We start from the raw sequence: 17606 nt of genomic DNA, 5'->3' as shown, positions 1-17606 counted from the left end.
GCTCCCTCCAATGACAGGAAGAGCAAATTACACTATCCTACATATATATATATATATATATATATATATATATATATATATATATATATATATATATATATATATATATATACACTGGCGATCAAAATGAGAGAACAATTTATAAATAATTGAACAATTTTGAAATAATGTCATCTTCACTGCTCAACATTTATTATATATAAATGTATATATATAAATATATACCATATTTTCCGGACTATAAGCCGCTACTTTTTTCCCACCCTTTAAACCCCGTGGCTTAAACAATGAAGCGGCTAATTTATGAATTTTTCCTGGGTTTTTTCCGGTTTCACGAGCCCCGTAACATTACACCAATGAAATTGCCGAACGGGTTCAGGTGAACCAATGAAATTCTTTATAACAAATCAGATGCTCTCCCACTGAATCAAGTCGCACCACATCATAAATATGGATGAGGTTCCTCTGACGTTTGACCTGTCGCTCACTCGGACTGTCAACAGGAAATGCGAATCATTCCTCACACTGAAAACAACTGGGCATAAAAAAACGCACTTCACCTGTGTTCTGAGCTGCACGGCTTTGGAAGAAAAGCTTCACCGATGGTGATTTTTAAACGCACTATGATGCCAAAAGAAAAACTCTTGAGAGAAATTGTTGTGAAAGGAAGGAGAAAGACAGTGAACAATGACTTTCTTGGTAGGCTACTGTTTAGATAGAAGCCGTGTAACAGACACTGTCTTTCGTTAAAGCCTGTGTAAAGTTCATTAGTTTAAGTGTAGGCACCTGCGGCTTATATACAGGTGCGGTGTATTTATGTTCAAAATAAAAATCTTCGTAAAATTCAGTGTGTGCGGCTTATATTTGGGTGTGCTTAATAGTCCGGAAATTACTGTATTATATATAACCTATATATAATAATATATATAATATATATATATATATATATATATATATATATATATATATATAAATAAAATCTGTTTGGTGAAATGTCGATATAAGTCTCCCTTTGAGCCGTTGACCAGGGTGCCTTTGAGGTTCCTTACAGTCAAGACTGTTTTCCTCCTGCCAATCTCCTCTCTCAAGAGAGCAGGGGATCTTTAGGCCCTCTCTGTGGCCCCTTCTTTCCTGGAATTCACTCCCGGCATGGCCAGTGCCTTTCTCTTTAGACGTTCAATTTAATTCAATTCAATACATTTTTATTTGTATAGCACTTTTACAATGAACATTGTCTCAAAGCAGCTTTACACAGATAATGTGGTGATAAAAAATGAATAGATTCTTTATAAGTGTAAGTTTGTCCCTGATGAGCGAGCCTGTGGCGACTGTGGCAAGGAAAAACTCCCCAAGATGGCATAAGGAAGAAAACTTGAGAGGAACCAGACTCAAAAGGGGAACCCGTCCTCATCTGGGTTGCACCGAATGTCCATTTATTGCAAATATACGATGTTGCGGGGTACAGTGATGGTGATCAGACACAAACTGTAGTCCTGAGTCACTGTAGCAGACTGTTGACATTAACTAAAGTCCAAATCCAAATCTTAAAAGCTCCCGTTCTTACTCCGGAATTTCATGAAACCACCCAAGGCATTGATGAGAAACCGTCCCCAGCTGCACAGAGTGGCCTCCAATCGAAGAGAACACTATCCAGAGGCAGGCCTGGACGAAGTGGGAAGATCCACGGAGGTAAGAGGGGCAGGAACAGTGGTCACTGGAACGAGAGAGAGAGAGAGAGAGAGAGAAGGAGAGCAAGAGAGAGAAGAAGAGAGAGAGAGAGAGAAGAGGGGTGACAGGAAGAGAAGAATATGGAATATTAGGTTTCCTTATTGTTGTATGAAAGTTAATGTCACTGTGCAGTTTGGACTCCAGCAGGACTCGCTATGGCAGCATAACTAAAAGGGAGAACCAGAAGGTAACACCAACATGAGGGATCTCTGGGATAAGAGACGACCCACCACACCACCGTCAACAAACCTGAGTGAACGTGTGAGAGTGAGGGGATGACAGCATAAAATGTATACATACAAATAGTTACGAACACTGATTGGAAGGCTGTTCCATAACTGTGGGGCTTTATAAGAAAAAGATCTGCCCCTGCTGTAGTCTTCATTATTCGAGGTACCAACAAATAGCCTGCACCTTTTGATCTAAGTATTAATGGAGGATCATAATGGTACAGAAGTTCACTCAGACACTGTGGTGCGAGACCGTTAAGTGCTTTATATGTCAGTAATAAAAAACAGGGGTGATGTGGTCATATTTACTAGTCTCTTGCCGTTGCATTCTGAACTAATTGAACTAATTTATGCACTTACTTAAACACCCAGACAGTAAAGCGTCACAGTAGTCTAATCTAGATGTAACAAAAGCATGAACTAGTTTTTCTGCATCCTGTAACGACATCAAATTTCTAATTTTAGCAATATTGCTAAGGTCAAAGAGAGCAATCCTGGTAATATTATTCACGTGAGCCTTAAAGGAAAGACTAGGGTCAATAATCACTCCAGGTCAATAATCAGGTCTTTGACCGCTGTACACAATGAAACAGAAACACCATCCAGAGATGCTTCATAATCTGAAAGTTTACTTCTAGCTGCATGTGGTCCTAGTAAAAGTACTTCCTTTATCTGAGTTGAGCAGAAGAAAGTTATCAAGCATCCACTGTCTAATGTCCTTTACACACTCCTCAACATTGTTAAGCTGATCTCTCTCATCTAGCCTTGCTGAAATATACAGCTGTGTATCATCAGCATAGCAGTGGACGCAAATACCATGTTTATGTATAATTTAACCCAAAGGCAGCATATATAAAGAGAAAAGCAGTGGGCCTAAGACAGATCCTTGCAGAACACCAAACTTTACTTCAGAGAGTGTGGAGAATTCACAATTTACATCAACAAACTGATAGCAATCAGTCAAATAAAATAAAATATCGGCAGTAGCTCGCAGCGGCCTCTCCGGATACAAAAATGGTGCTTTCACCATATTTAGCACGACCCTTCACAATACATGGACACCAGAGTCAGCCGTGTTCATGTGTACGACCACCAGACACTGCTACGGTACAGGCATCATGCAACCAACAATCTGCATGATGATCTTATCAACAACCTTCGCGACCTCGGCTTGCTGCGACCTCGGCCACAAAGACCAGGCCCATAGACCTCGGTGTTACCTGATGCCGGTGGCCGGGAGAGGGGACGTCGAAAGCGCTGTTCGAGGACGCGGAAGCGCGGCAAGCGGGCGGGTGTCTGTGCTAGGCTAAATGCTAACCCTAGCCGGCCGGCTATCCCGTCCATTTTTCTTTCCAACGTCTGCTCCCTGGACAATAAACTGGACTACATCCGACTCCAGCAAACCACACGGCAAGAGTTTAGGAACTGTTGCGTCTTTGTTTTCACGGAGACGTGGCTCAGCGACAGAGTTCCGGACGCCGCCATCCAGCTAGATGGGCTAACCGTGTTTCGAAGCGACAGAAACGCAGCTCTGTGCGGTAAGACTCGCGGTGGTGGCGTGTGTGTTTATATCAACACGGAATGGTGTAAGAACTCTGTGCTCGTTTCATGCTACTGCTCATCACTAGTGGAGTTTGTGACTGTTAGATGCAGACCTTTTTATTTACCACGGGAATTCACCACAGTTTACATCGTCGGAGTGTACATTCCTCCCAGTGCTAATGCTAAGGAGGCATTGAGTGAACTCTATGGCGCTATTAGCGACCTGCAGAATGCTCACCCCGACGGATTGTTTATTATCGCCGGAGATTTCAACCATGCGAATCTCAAGACTGTGCTTCCTAAACTCCATCAGCATGTGGACTTTGCAACGAGAGGAGCGAACACGCTGGATCTTGTTTACACAAACATCCCCGGCGCGTATCGTGCGGAGCCCCGCCCCATCTCGGATACTCAGACCACAGCTCTGTTATGTTGATTCCAGCATACAGACCGCTCATCAGACGCTCTAAACCGGTTCTGAAACAGGTGAAAACCTGGCCAGAAGGAGCTAATTCTGCTCTTCAGGACTGTTTTGAGTGCACTGACTGGGACATGTTTAGAGAGGCTGCAACCTACGGCGATTCCATCAACCTGGAGGAGTACACATCATCAGTGACCAGCTACATCAGCAAGTGCGTTGATGATGTGACCATCTCCAAGATCATCACTACACGCTCCAACCAGAAACCGTGGATGACTGCAAACGTGCGTGCACTGCTGAAACAAAGAGACTCTGCCTTCAGATCAGGGGACAAGGCGGCCTTAAAAACAGCAAGGGCCAAACTGTCTCGTGCTATCAAAGAGGCAAAGCGCGCGCACGCGAAGAAAATCCACAACCACTTCCAGGACAGTGGAGACACCCGGCGCATGTGGCAGGGCATCCAGGCGATCACGAACTACAAGACCACATCACCTGCTTGTGACCGTGACCCCTCCCTCCCAGATGTGCTGAACGACTTCTACTCCCGGTTCGAGGTGCAGAACAACGTGGTTGCGAGGAAGACCATCCCTCCTCCCACTGACCAGGTCTGCACTGTCTGTCTGCACTGTTTGCACTAGGTTGCACTCGATGCACTTTATGTAACTTGTGTTGTAGCTCTATGTTGTTTTGTTTGTTGTTGTTCAGTTTAGCACCAGGGTTCTGGAGAAACATTGTCTCATTTTTACTGTGTACTGTGTACCACTGTGTATAGTAGGAATGACAATAAAAGCCTCTTGACTTGACTTGACTTGAACTAAGCCAGTTGAGAGCTGTTCCCTTTTTTCCAACAACGTTCTCAAGTTTAGCAAGCAGTATAGTATAATCAATGGTGTCAAAAGCTGCACTAAGGTTAGGAAAGAGACAAAACCCTGATCAGAGGCCAATAACAGGTCATTTACCACAGAACACAGAACAGAACTGTGGCAAAAGTCGGAGCAGCTGTTTGCCTGCAATGGCCCTCTGAAGGGGTGTCTTCCTGCCAACAAGCAGACCCTCAGCAGGTGGATTGTGGATGCTACATATTCTTCCTATAAGTCCTCTTGTTCTCTCTGGGTCAGGGCTCAATCCACTTGTCCTCTCTGTTCTTCGAACTTGCTGTACCTATCCGCTCTAGGCAGGGATTGGTCAGTCTGCCATTATTGGACATTCGTTCCCAAAGTGTTGTTGACACAGCTCGAGTTCCTGAAGGGGAACATCTCTAGGTTATGTATATAACCATTGGTCCCTAAGGGAACGAGATGCTGTGCTTTTATAGCTTTCTGGTCGTGACGTCACCCTGTTGGTGACACTGTGTTTTTCCATTAGACTGATTGCTGGCCTTTTCAGAACTCTCCAGCACTTTGTTTGTAACCATTACTGAGTGCTTTTTGAAGTGTGTTTCAGGTCATTGCCATACTGGAAGACCAATGACCTTTAGTGGAAACGCAGCTTTCTGACAGAGGCCACTAGGTTGCGCTGCAAAATTCTTTGGTAATCAACAGATTTCATGATACCGTTCACACAGTCAAGGCATCAAGTTCCAGAAGCAGCAAAGCAACCCCAAAACATCTTGAAACCTCCACCATGCTTGACTGCAGAGGTTGTGTTCTTTTCTTCGAAGGACTAATTTCTTTTTCTGTAAACAGTGCCATGATGGCCTTTAACAAAAAGCTTTACATTTGTCTCATTTGTCCATAGTACTTTCCTACAGAAGGATTGTGCATTTGTCACATAATTTTTAGAAAACTCCAGTCTTGCTTTTTTATGCCTATTGTCAGCAGTGGTGTCCTTATGGGTCTTCAAACATTAGTAAAATTAAATAAATAAATAAATAAATAAATAAATAGATACTTTTGCAATTTTATTCCCAATGTCATTTAAAAGAAAAGAAAAAAACCCCACAATATTCAGTAAAGCTAAAATTAACTTCCTTACAGAAATCTAAACCTAGTAGTGTGGCAAGTGTAATGGTGTCACACTACATTATTAGAGTTACAATTGATCAGTGGCATTAAGGTGTGAGTGTTCTTTCTTTATTTTGAAATTTATAATGGCGATTACATGAATGATGCACGGTCACGTGGTCACAGGTAGAATACTCTCAAGTCTACGCACGAAGGTAGAGATGACGTCATCTCCGTGCGCCCTCTCTCTTTTGCCGAATGCGATAGCGATGAGAGGTATGATTTATCAGCTCTTCGGGAAAAGTTTTAGAATATAATAAATACTAATTGGTTAAGGAATTTTTGTGTTAAACATGATTATTTGTTCATTTTTCTTTTGATTTACGGTTAGTAAGTTATTTAATGAATGTAATAATGTGTATAGTTAATTTCATAATTATTTCAGGTAATGGCCGCCATTACACGTGCGGCATCCTTTAGTTAAATTGAGTAAAATGAATAATTTCATTGCTATAAATTTGGTTAATTAAAGATGCATTTTATTTCAATGATCCATGAGAAGTTCCATGTATCCATGTATTTTTTTTGTTAAATTAATATACAGTACATTAAAAGAATATGTAATGATTGACAGGCACGGCTAGACCAGAGATTCGCCATTTATTATCTGATGGTGTCTGTTTCAATACAGGTATGTAATTGGATCATTGGTATTTTATTTTTCTTTCTTTCGATGTTATATTATTATTATTATAGTTTAGAAATTGTCATTTCCGTGCGCCCTCTCTCTTTTGCCGAATGCGATAGCGATGAGAGGCACGGCTAGACCAGAGATTCGCCATTTATTATCTGATGGTGTCTGTTTCAATACAGTGATTGGAGAATACAGAAGCTGGAAGTAAATCATACGACAATTGTACCAACGTGTGGAGTCTTTTCATTTAAAAACATACACAACGCAGAGCGAACCCACTACAAATTGGTGCCGTGACCCATCGTTTGGTTTGCTGATTGCTGACCGCCGGGAAGCTGCGAGAGCCAAAGCTGTCTTTGCCAGAGCCATGCTGATGTCATCGTTGATCTGCATTTCAGGAGCGATTTGCCACTGACTAGCTTGGATTGACTTATCTTATTTATCTTTTGAGGGATCATTTTTCGTTGGAAAAGACTTGCGGGACATTTGACAGTAAGCTCACTTTGATTTCAGGTTAAAAGGTTTTTTTTTGTGTGTATTAAGCAAAATTCGGGAAATTGGTATGGCTGATGACAAGGAGGAAGGTTTAGTATTAGATTACAGCAAAATGATGGCTGGTAGGGGAAGGGGTGCACTACTTGCCACACCTGACAGAGGTTTTCAGTTTATGGGTCCGCAGTATGTAAGCACTGGGAGGGGTGGAAGACTTAGATCGCCAGTTGAGGATAGACCTGACATAAACTGTAGTCCAATAACAAAACCATACATGCATAACAAACATGAATCGGGACTTTCAAGTGATGTGAGTGACCTTGTTAGGCAAATTGGATCTGAAATTGGTGAAGCTATCAGGGACAGTCTGCTTCAAACTAGACATTCAAGTTTGCCATCTAGTGGTTGCTCTGGAGAAAATATTAACGTTTCTGATGCTAAAATGTCGAACACGACCATTATTGATGCTTCCAAGTTAAATTTGGTTCTGAAGCCTGAAATAACTGCACCACCTTATTTTCGTGGAGACGGTACTGATAAGTGTTCTGTGATGGAGTGGGAAGAACTGATGTGGGTGTACCTTAATAAAAGGGAAGTGATAGGCTTGGAAAGGGTTGAGGAAGTGATGAACAGATTAATGGGGAGGGCTAGGGACATTATAAGGGTCTGGTTGAGTAACAGAACGGTTACTCCGACCGCGGATACTGTTTTCACGGTTTTGAGACATCACTTTAGTGATTCCAGTAGCTCAGGTATGCCTTTAGCTGATTTCTACTCTGTGAAACCTTTCTCCAATGAAGGTCCCCTGGATTATTGGATAAGGTTGAACAAGGCTGCTGAGGTGGCTGTGCAGGGCCTTAGGGAGGAGGGCAGGACTTTAGAAAATCGAAGTAGAGAACTGGCTGTAATGTTTATTCGACACTGTCCTGAAAGGGAACTGTCTCTTGTGTTCAAAAGCAAACCAATACAGTCTTGGACAGCTTCTGAGGTCCAAGAGAGATTGGATGAGATGCTAAGGGAACAGAAAGTGACAAGGCATGTTACAAGTCAACACACTACCAAAGTTCTTGAGCCTATTAATGAGTCAACATCTCTGCCTCCTCATAGACCTGAAACAACTACAACAGCAGCTGATAGCGGTGCTCTAGACAAAGTTTTGACTATGTTGGAGAAGACTCTTGTTTGTAATACACAGTCAGTGCGAGGTGGTTGGTCCAAGAATCCTAATAGACGGAATCGTGATTGTAGAGTCTGCACCAGCAAAGATCACAGTACTACGGCCCATTGCAAGATGTACAATCTCTGCTTTAAGTGTTATTCACCTGGGCATATGAGCTTCAATTGTGAGACGACTGTCCCCAGGGAAGCCACTGGCAGACGGGGAGATGATGAGCTTCAGGGAAACTAGAGAGCCTCTATTGTGGGGAGGGCAATGTGGGGCAAAATGTAAGATCCTCCTTGGATACTGATGTTGAGTCAGTTTATTCCTCTTGTTGTGAGAGTGTAAGCAAAGACAAGACTGTGATTTTTCAGAATAATATTTAGTCATTGCCGAATGACAGTCTGTTTTATACAAGTGTTTTGGTGCAGGACAGAGTTTGTTTGAGGGGAATGCTGGACAGTGGCTCCATGGCAACTACTTTGAGTGCTGATGCGGTTCCTCAGCTAAGAGAAGCTGGAGTCTTGAATCAGGAGTTGTTTCCCCGGTCAGACATTGTCCTAGTTGGGTGTGGTGGAAAGCAGACTAGTCCTGTAGGTACCTGTGAACTGAAAATTGAGGTGTATGGGTTCTGCTTTAGTGTTCCAGTTCTTGTTGTGAGTGGACAGGTGGACCAGCTGATCATTGGTACCAATGTGCTGAAACCTTTGATCAGAGAGATGAAATCAAATAAGGGGTTCTGGAGAGTCCTGGATAAACCAGACCAAACAAATCAGAGTAAAGATTGTCAGTTTCTACGTATGCTTTCAAGTATCGAGAGGTGGAAGGGCAGTACTATCCCTGACAAAGTTGGTACTCTAAAGTCCAAGTCTACAGTGGTTTTGCAACCGATGAGTGAGCACCTTGTCTGGGGTCGGCTACCACCGGGACTGAAACTGTCAGTCGGCAGCACGGTTGTAATTGAGCCTAGTGTTTCTCGCTGTGTCCATCGTAATGTCCTTGTCGGTAGAGTGATCTCGCCTTTATGGGGAGATGGTTGGCTCCCAGTTAGAATGATAAATCCCACGAACTCTGAGATTGTGCTACGCAGAAACGCAAAACTTGCTGATGTCTGTCCATGCATTGCCTTGGAAGATTTTGAACAGGTACCAGAACAGAAAATTTTTCAGAACATGGCCGTGAGTGGCAACAGTTCTTGTGGTAGCTTGTCAGCAAAGAGCTCAGTGTCTGGGGTTGAGCACCTTAGTGACACTCGATTAGATGAGCTTGGCCTCAAGGATTTAAATGTTAAAGACTGCGAGGTGTCATCTTTCTGGAGAGGCAGGCTCATTGATTTGATAAAGGAATATGGGTGTGTTTTCTCTAGACAGTCATTGGATTGTGGCGAGGCGAAGGGATTCTGTCATCGCATTCGCTTGACGGATGAGAGACCGTTTCGCTTACCTTATCGGAGACTATCCCCTGCTCATTACCACAAGCTGAAGCAGACTTTAGATAAAATGGAACAAAGAGAGATCATCAGAAAATCAACCAGCGAATTTGCATCACCGTTGGTATTGGTTTGGAAAAAGAATGGGGACTTGCGGCTGTGCACTGACTTTAGGTGGCTGAATGCTCGGACGGTGAGGGACGCACATCCTCTACCTCACCAGGCGGATGTGCTAGCAGCACTGGGGGAGAATGCTTTGTTTAGTACCATGGATTTAACATCGGGGTACTACAACATTCCTTTGCATGAGGAGGACAAAAAGTTTACAGCTTTCAGTTCTCCCCTTGGTTTGCATGAGTACAACCGCTTGCCACAGGGTCTGTGCAACAGTCCCGCAACATTCATGAGGATGATGCTAACTATTTTTGGTGATAAAAATTTTTTGAGCTTGCTCTGTTACCTTGATGACCTGTTGGTTTTCGGTAAGAATGAGGAAGAATGTTTGCAGAGACTTGAGATGGTGTTTCGACGTCTCAGGGATCATAATTTAAAGCTATCACCCTCAAAGTGTAGGTTTTTACGGAGATCTGTGAAATTTTTGGGTCACATCGTTTCACAGGAGGGCGCGGCTAGTGATCCAATGAAGGTGGAGGCTATTGTGGGTGTGTCTGAGGAACACTTAATGGAAGCTGATGGTGTCACTCCTTCCATGGTTAAAATTAGGTCCTTTTTGGGAATGGTTATATATTATCAGCACTTTATCGAGAATTGCTCAATGATTGCAAAGCCTCTTTTTCAGTTAACAACGGGCCAAAAGAAACCTAGGAAGATGAGGGTCATAGGTAAGAGGTCCGGGGCTGTCTGGAAACTCACCCCTGGTGATTGGACAGATGAATGTAGACAGGCGTTTGTGAATTTGAAGATGATGCTGGTGAAGCAAGTTTTACTTGCTCACCCTGACTTCCCGAAGCCATTTATTCTGTCTGTGGATGCTTCAATGAGTGGTCTTGGGGCTGTGCTTTCCCAAGTACAGGAGGGTCATGCTGTTGCAAGACCAATTGTTTTCGCTTCGAAGTCTCTTAACCATGCCCAGTCCAGGTATCCTGCTCATAGACTTGAATTTCTGGCCATGAAGTGGGCCATTTGCGATAAATTCAGTCATTGGCTCCGTGGGCACAGATTTACGGTTTGGACGGATAACCCGCTCAAGTATATTTTGACCAAGCCAAAGCTTGATGCCTGCGAGCAGAGATGGGTCGCGAAGTTGGCTCCTTTTGAGTTTGATATTTAGTACATACCGGGACCGAAGAATGTGGTAGCCGATGCATTGAGTCGGGAGCCTTTCGCTACTTCTAAGATTTTGCACAGACTAACGAGAACCCCATATGATATTCTGAAGCATGAAGCGGAGACGCTTGGGGTTGGGCGAGTGCAGGATATGTTTCATTTGTCCTGTGTACGTGAAAAAGAGGAGGGATTTGGGAAAATGCCTGCGTCGCAGAAGTGTCAGGAAGTGTCTAACATAGTTCAGAGCTTTGCTGGGGGGTCAGTGTCCTCTGGGGAGATGTCAGCTGTGCTCCGCTCTCATAGCCACTGGGAGGAAGCTGCTGCAACTAGAGCAGTCGCGTATGTTCAGCATTTGAGGGGTTTGGAGGATGACATGCAGTACCCAATTGATATGCTTACGCATGCTGAATTGCTTGACAAGCAGCGTCTGGATCCAGTTGTGAGTAGGGTGAGGTTCTTTGTAGAGCGTGGTAGACGGCCTAGTAGGCGAGAGAAAGTTAAGGAGTCAGAGGAAACTGTACGAACACTGAAACAATGGGGTAAATTCACAATCAAGTTAGGCATACTTTAACGGGTGTCTAAGAACCCACTAACTAAGAAAAAGATTTTTCAGTATGTTGTACCGGCTGTCTTGAGAGGTTTGGTTCTAAAAGGGGTTCATGATAATGCAGGTCATCAGGGCCAGCACCGCACTCTTTGGCTTGCACGGCAGAGATTCTACTGGAATTCTTTGGAGCATGACACAAAATTGTACGTGTCGCAATGCAAGAGATGTGTATTGAGTAAAACTCCTGAGCCGGAGGCCAGAGCTCCACTTGTGTCGATAACTACAACAGCACCATTAGAGTTGGTTTGTGTCGATTTTTGGACAGCTGAGGATGTCAATAACAAGTCGGTTGATGTGTTGGTAGTAACCGATCACTTCACTAAACTTGCCTGTGCGTACACTTGTCCTAATCAAACTGCCAAGTCTGTTGCCCGTGTACTGTGGAACAATTTTTTCTGTGTATATGGTTTCCCGGCTCGTATCCATTCAGATAAGGGTGCAAACTTTGAAAGTTCTTTGATTGCAGAAATGTTGACATTATCGGGTGTTGCCAAATCCCATACTACTCCTTATCACCCTATGGGTAATGGTCAAACTGAAAGGTTTAATCGTACTCTTGGTGATATGATTAGGTCTCTGCCTCCGAGGTCTAAAGTTAACTGGCCTCGGATGCTAAATACACTGACTTTTTCGTACAATTGTACTAGGCATGAGACTACTGGCTATCCACCTTTCTTTCTGATGTTTGGCCGTTCCCCGAGGTTGCCAGTGGATGTTCTGTTTGAGAGTGTGATTTTGGATGGTGAAAATGTTGACGTGAGTAAATATGTCCAGTCCATGGGAAGGGATTTGAGAGAGGCAATGTCACTTGCACAACAAAATGCACACCAACAGCAGAACAAACAGGCTGATTATTACAATCGTAAGTGCAAGGGTCATTTGTTGGAGTTGGGTGATAGAGTCCTCATAGCGAACAAAGGGGAGAAAGGAAAAAGGAAATTAGCTGACCGTTGGGAGAGCACAGTGTATGTTGTAGTGAGTAAGAACTGTTCTTTGAATACATACAAGATTCGTCATCCTGTTACAGGAGGTGTCAAAGTTGTCCATCGAAATTTGTTAATGCCTGTGAACTTCTTACCATTGCCTGCTTGGGATGACTCAGTGGATTTAGAGTGTGACTTAAGTTCAAACAGTGCTTTGTCACAATCGGACTCTCAGAACAGTGATACTGAAGACAGGACTTCTCAATGGATTGCTGACTTGAATGAGGTTGAGGGAATGGGTACAGGTGAAACGGTGGATGTGATCAACAGTGTTGAACATGAGATTGGGATTCATGAGGCAGGGCAGCACACTAGACAAGATGAAGGGACGGGATGTCTGGATGATTCCGACAGTTCGTCTAATGCTTCAGTGTCCTTGTGCTGCACATCAAACGGGGAGACACTGCTTGAACTAGATGCTCAGACTGGTGACTCAGTATCACGAATTATAATGGCTGTTGCAGATCAGGGTTGTGATGTTTTGGAAGAGGAACCTGGGGGCTCATCTCAACATGTTGATTTTTCCCGGTTTGCGGCAGAGTCTCCTGAGCGGCGAGGTACACGCACGAGGTTTGGTAGAATTATTAAACCTGTGAGCAGATTGATACAGATAATGTCGAACCAACGGGTTTGTCCTGTGTTAGAAGTGTAAAATTATTATTTTATTTTTTTCTCCATCGTGTTTTTGTGTCACGCCTATCCACTTGTTCTGGGTGGAAGAAAGATCTTTAGTTTTTTTTTTTTTTTTTTGACTGTTGGTGTGCGTCATATTTGAGACTGTGTATATGGCATGGTTTTTCAAATGGTAGATTGGGGGTTAGCTACCCTTGGTGTATCTGAATCTTTAATAAGATAGCTTTATAGCTGTATAGGGAGTTTGAGATGACAGCACTAGAAAGTCATGATCTGTTGAATATTGTAGTGTGAAACCAGTGGGGGTGAATGTGGCAAGTGTAATGGTGTCACACTACATTATTAGAGTTACAATTGATCAGTGGCATTAAGGTGTGAGTTTTCTTTCTTTATTTTGAAATTTATAATGGCGATTACATGAATGATGCACGGTCACGTGGTCACAGGTAGAATACTCTCACGTGTACGCGCGAAGGTAGAGATGACGTCATTTCCGTGCGCCCTCTCTCTTTTTTGCCGAATGCGATAGCGATGAGCGGTATGATTTATCAGCTCTTCGGGAAAAGTTTTAGAATATAATAAATACTAATTGGTTAAGGAATTTTTGTGTTAAACATGATTATTTGTTAATTTTTCTTTTGATTTACATTTAGTAAGTTATTTAATGAATGTAATAATGTGTATAGTTAATTTCATAATTATTTCAGGTAATGGCCGCCATTACACGTGCGGCATCCTTTAGTTAAATTGAGTAAAATGAATAATTTCATTGCTATAAATTTGGTTAATTAAAGATGCATTTTATTTCAATGATCCATGAGAAGTTCCATGTATCCATGTATTTTTTTTTGTTAAATTAATATACAGTACATTAAAAGAATATGTAATGATTGACAGGCACGGCTAGACCAGAGATTCGCCATTTATTATCTGATGGTGTCTGTTTCAATACAGGTATGTAATTGGATCATTGGTATTTTATTTTTCTGTATTTTTCTTTCTTTCGATGTTATATTATTATTATTATAGTTTAGAAATTGTCATTTCCGTGCGCCCTCTCTCTTTTGCCGAATGCGATAGCGATGAGAGGCACGGCTAGACCAGAGATTCGCCATTTATTATCTGATGGTGTCTGTTTCAATACAGCGATGAGAGTGATGGGAAACTACAGAAGCTGGAAGTAAATCATACGACAATTGTACCAACATGTGGAGTCTTTTCATTTAAAAACATACACAACGCAGAGCGAACCCACTACAGTAGGAATATATAAATGAGAGAAAATGCTTAAAGAATAATAAAAAAAAGACCTACTTAATTAAAATAAAATAAAAATAAAATTTAAATGACCTACTGGTTAAGAAAAAGAGAGACAAGAAACAGATGAATAAGACTATTATACTGCATTTGGTGTCCATTTTTTATTCAAGAAAATAAACAGCAGCAATACTAGAAAACTAAATGGCTTCAGTTTTACCTGAGCTAAATATCTATACACTGAGCACAAGAAGTCAAAACTCAGATGTGCAATAAATGTCTCCACCTTATTAAAACGCGTCAGGAGCAGGTCTCTGCCCAGTGATTGCCCCGCCACGGGGGCATGATACACCAAAACGGCGGACGCATAGACTTTAAGGGTGGACGAAGCCAACCCTTTTGCACACTGTTCCTGCAGGAACTCCAGCACTGAACCGACCGGGCAGTGGTCAAATTGCCGCTGAGCGCACCACACAGTGTCAGGGTGTCGGTAGTTGGACCCAAATGCAGCATGCCAGCAAGGTATATATTTAAAGTCTTAAATCACAAAAACAAATTCAGGCAAAACACAAAGTCCTATCAAAACAGAAAGCAAAAAACCAAACTTACGTCCGCAGGCTGAATAGTCCACATAAGAAAAACACAAAAACAAAGCGTCCAAAACTTACAACTACATCATGCCGTGTGGGGTAGGGCCGAGAGAGAACTAGTTAAAAATCAAAACAAATTCAGGCAAAACACAAAGTCCTATCAAAACAGAAAGCAAAACCAAACTTACGTCCGCAGGCTGAATAGTCCACATAAGAAAAACACAAAAACAAAGCGTCCAAAAACTTACAACTACATCATGCCGTGTGGGGTAGGGCCGAGAGAGAGAACTAGTTAAAAAATCAAAAACAAACCGTGACCGGCGGCAAAGTGTGATTTCGAAAAAATTTACGAAAGATCCAAAACTGAAACCAAAGGATCCGGGAAGCAAAACAAAGGGCAGGAAAGTCTCCAAATAATCAGAAAGACGGCGAGACGATCTGGCAGAGAATGCGAGAAATCCGCATCTATTTATGCAGCGGGAAGATGTCGGCCGGGACGGTTGCAAGTCTGCGCTAACCCAGAAGCGGAAGCGAAAGAAACAGCCCACCAGGTTGGGCACCCGGCAAGGAATTGTAAGCCTCTTCTTCAGCATCTTGAGCACAGAAAATGGCGCACAGTGAAGGTGGGGCTGCTGTCAATGACCTGGGCGGGTTGGAGGAGGTCTGGTGGAGGAAGTCAGGGAGCTCTCTGGCCGGGGCGGTAAGCTGGGTTCTGGTCTGCGCCTGCGGTTGGCCCAACAGCATAGAATTGGGAAGACCTGAAGAGAGCAGCCTGGGTTTTCTTCCAGGCATAGCACCAGTGCTTGAGGCCTTAACTTCTTGGGAGGAAAAAATGGGTGGGTGGTAACCATAAGCGGCCTGGAAAGGGGAAAGGCCGGTGGCTGAGGACGGCAGAGTATTATAGGCATATTATTATTATTATTCTCTCCAAAATTGGCAGTAAACTTGGGCCCCAAACCAGGACCATTGAGCCGGAAAACATGGAGCTGGGCAGTCTCCTTGGCAGAGGGCAATTTTGGAAGAGGTATGAAATGGGCCCTTTTGAAAAAACGATCTATTACTGAGAGAATAGTGGTATGGCAAGCTAAGCGGGGGTAGACTGGTAACAAAATCTAAGGTTATATGGGACCATGGTCAATCAGGAATGGGAAGTGGATGGAGGAGACCCGCCTGGGAGATTTTGGGGCTCTTGTGCTGGGTGCAAATAGGATAGGAGGCCACAAACTGGCGAACATCTTCCTTGATAGTGGGTCACTAAAAACATTGCTGCAGGAGGGCCAAGCTGTGAGGGGTACCCGTGTGGTAGGAAAGAACAGAGCTGGTTGAGATGCTTGGCTGCTCGTAGATACTCCAGGTTGTGGTGGTCCATTACACACACTGACAATGAATGGGTGTTCGGTGCCCTCCAACCAATGCCGCCATTCCTCAAGCGCCAGCTTGACTACCAGTAACTCACCATCCCTGATGGAGTAATTTTGTTCCACAGGATTTAGTCTGCATGAGAAGAAGGCACATGGATGAAGGCGGTTGTCAGTGGGTCCTCTTTGAGACAGGATGGCCCCCACGCCCTTGTTGGAGGCATCAACCTAAACAATAAATTACCGGGAAGGATCAGGCATGGGAAAAGATAGATGCAAAGGTGAACCGGGTCTTGAAATCCAGAAAGGCCTGTTCCGCCTCAGGATTCCAAGAGTTTGGCTGATGAGTGGAGGTGAGTCAGTGTAGGGGGCAGCAATGGTGCTAAAACTGCGGATGAACTTGCGGTAGAAATTCATAAAGCCGAGGAACCTTTGCATTTGTTTGCGATTTTCAGGTTTGGGCCACTCCTACATGGCAAGGATCTGGGCAGGACACATCTCTAAATTAGACGGGTGAGCACAGCGTGTACATGGCAGTGGTGTTTTTCCAGGGAGTGGGAGTAGGTTAACATGTCATCCGGGTAGACAAACACAAAACAATGGATCATGTCCCAATGGACGTCGTTGACCAGGACCTGAAAGACTGCTGGGGCATTAGTGAGGCCAAACAGCATGGCCAAGTACTTATAGTGGCTTGCTGGGGTGTTAAAAGCTGTCTTCCATTCGTCCCCCTCCCGGATGCGTACGAGGTGGTAAGCGTTGCGAAGGTCTAGATTGGAAAAGATGGTGGCCCACTGGAGGAGCTCAAAGGCTGAAGACATCAAGGGCAAGGGGTACCGATTCACTTAATGGTGATAGAGTTAAGTCCCCGGTAGTCATTGCAGGGGCGGAGGCTCTTGTCCTTCTTAACCACAAAAAAGAAACTTGCCCCAGCTGGAGAGAAGAAGGGCGGATGATACAAGATGTAAAGGACTCCCTAATGTAATCAGTCATAGTCTCTCTTTTCAGGACGTCAGGTGGTAAAGGCGACCCTGGGGGGGGGTGTCGTTCCTGGTCAATAGGTCAATAGGGCAATAATATGGACAGTGGGGAGGTAGTGATAAGGCCCTGGCTTTACTGAAGGCGGTGCCCAGATCATGGTACTCTGCAGGAACAGAACTGAGATCGGAGTGATTCTGGGATGGAATCGCCCTCCGATCTCAGTTCTGTTCCTGCAGAGTACCATGATCTGGGCACCGCCTTCAGTAAAGCTA

The 17606-nt window shown here is 43.7% G+C and overlaps 1 long non-coding RNA gene across 1 annotated transcript; it reads left to right on the top strand.

Annotated features, from left to right (window-relative positions):
* Window positions 1-6096: 6096 nt before the first annotated feature.
* Window positions 6097-6870, top strand: LOC124389153. Its single transcript, XR_006926520.1, has 3 exons — window positions 6097-6140; window positions 6499-6555; window positions 6738-6870. It is a non-coding gene; the product is annotated as an uncharacterized LOC124389153 (long non-coding RNA).
* The last annotated feature ends 10736 nt before the right edge of the window (window positions 6871-17606 follow it).

The sequence above is a fragment of the Silurus meridionalis genome, chromosome 7 (genome assembly GCF_014805685.1).
Source record: "Silurus meridionalis isolate SWU-2019-XX chromosome 7, ASM1480568v1, whole genome shotgun sequence".
NCBI classification, from domain to species: Eukaryota; Metazoa; Chordata; class Actinopteri; order Siluriformes; family Siluridae; genus Silurus; species Silurus meridionalis.
Note: the sequence above shows the minus strand (reverse complement) of the source record. Positions and strands in the feature narration are given on the sequence as shown.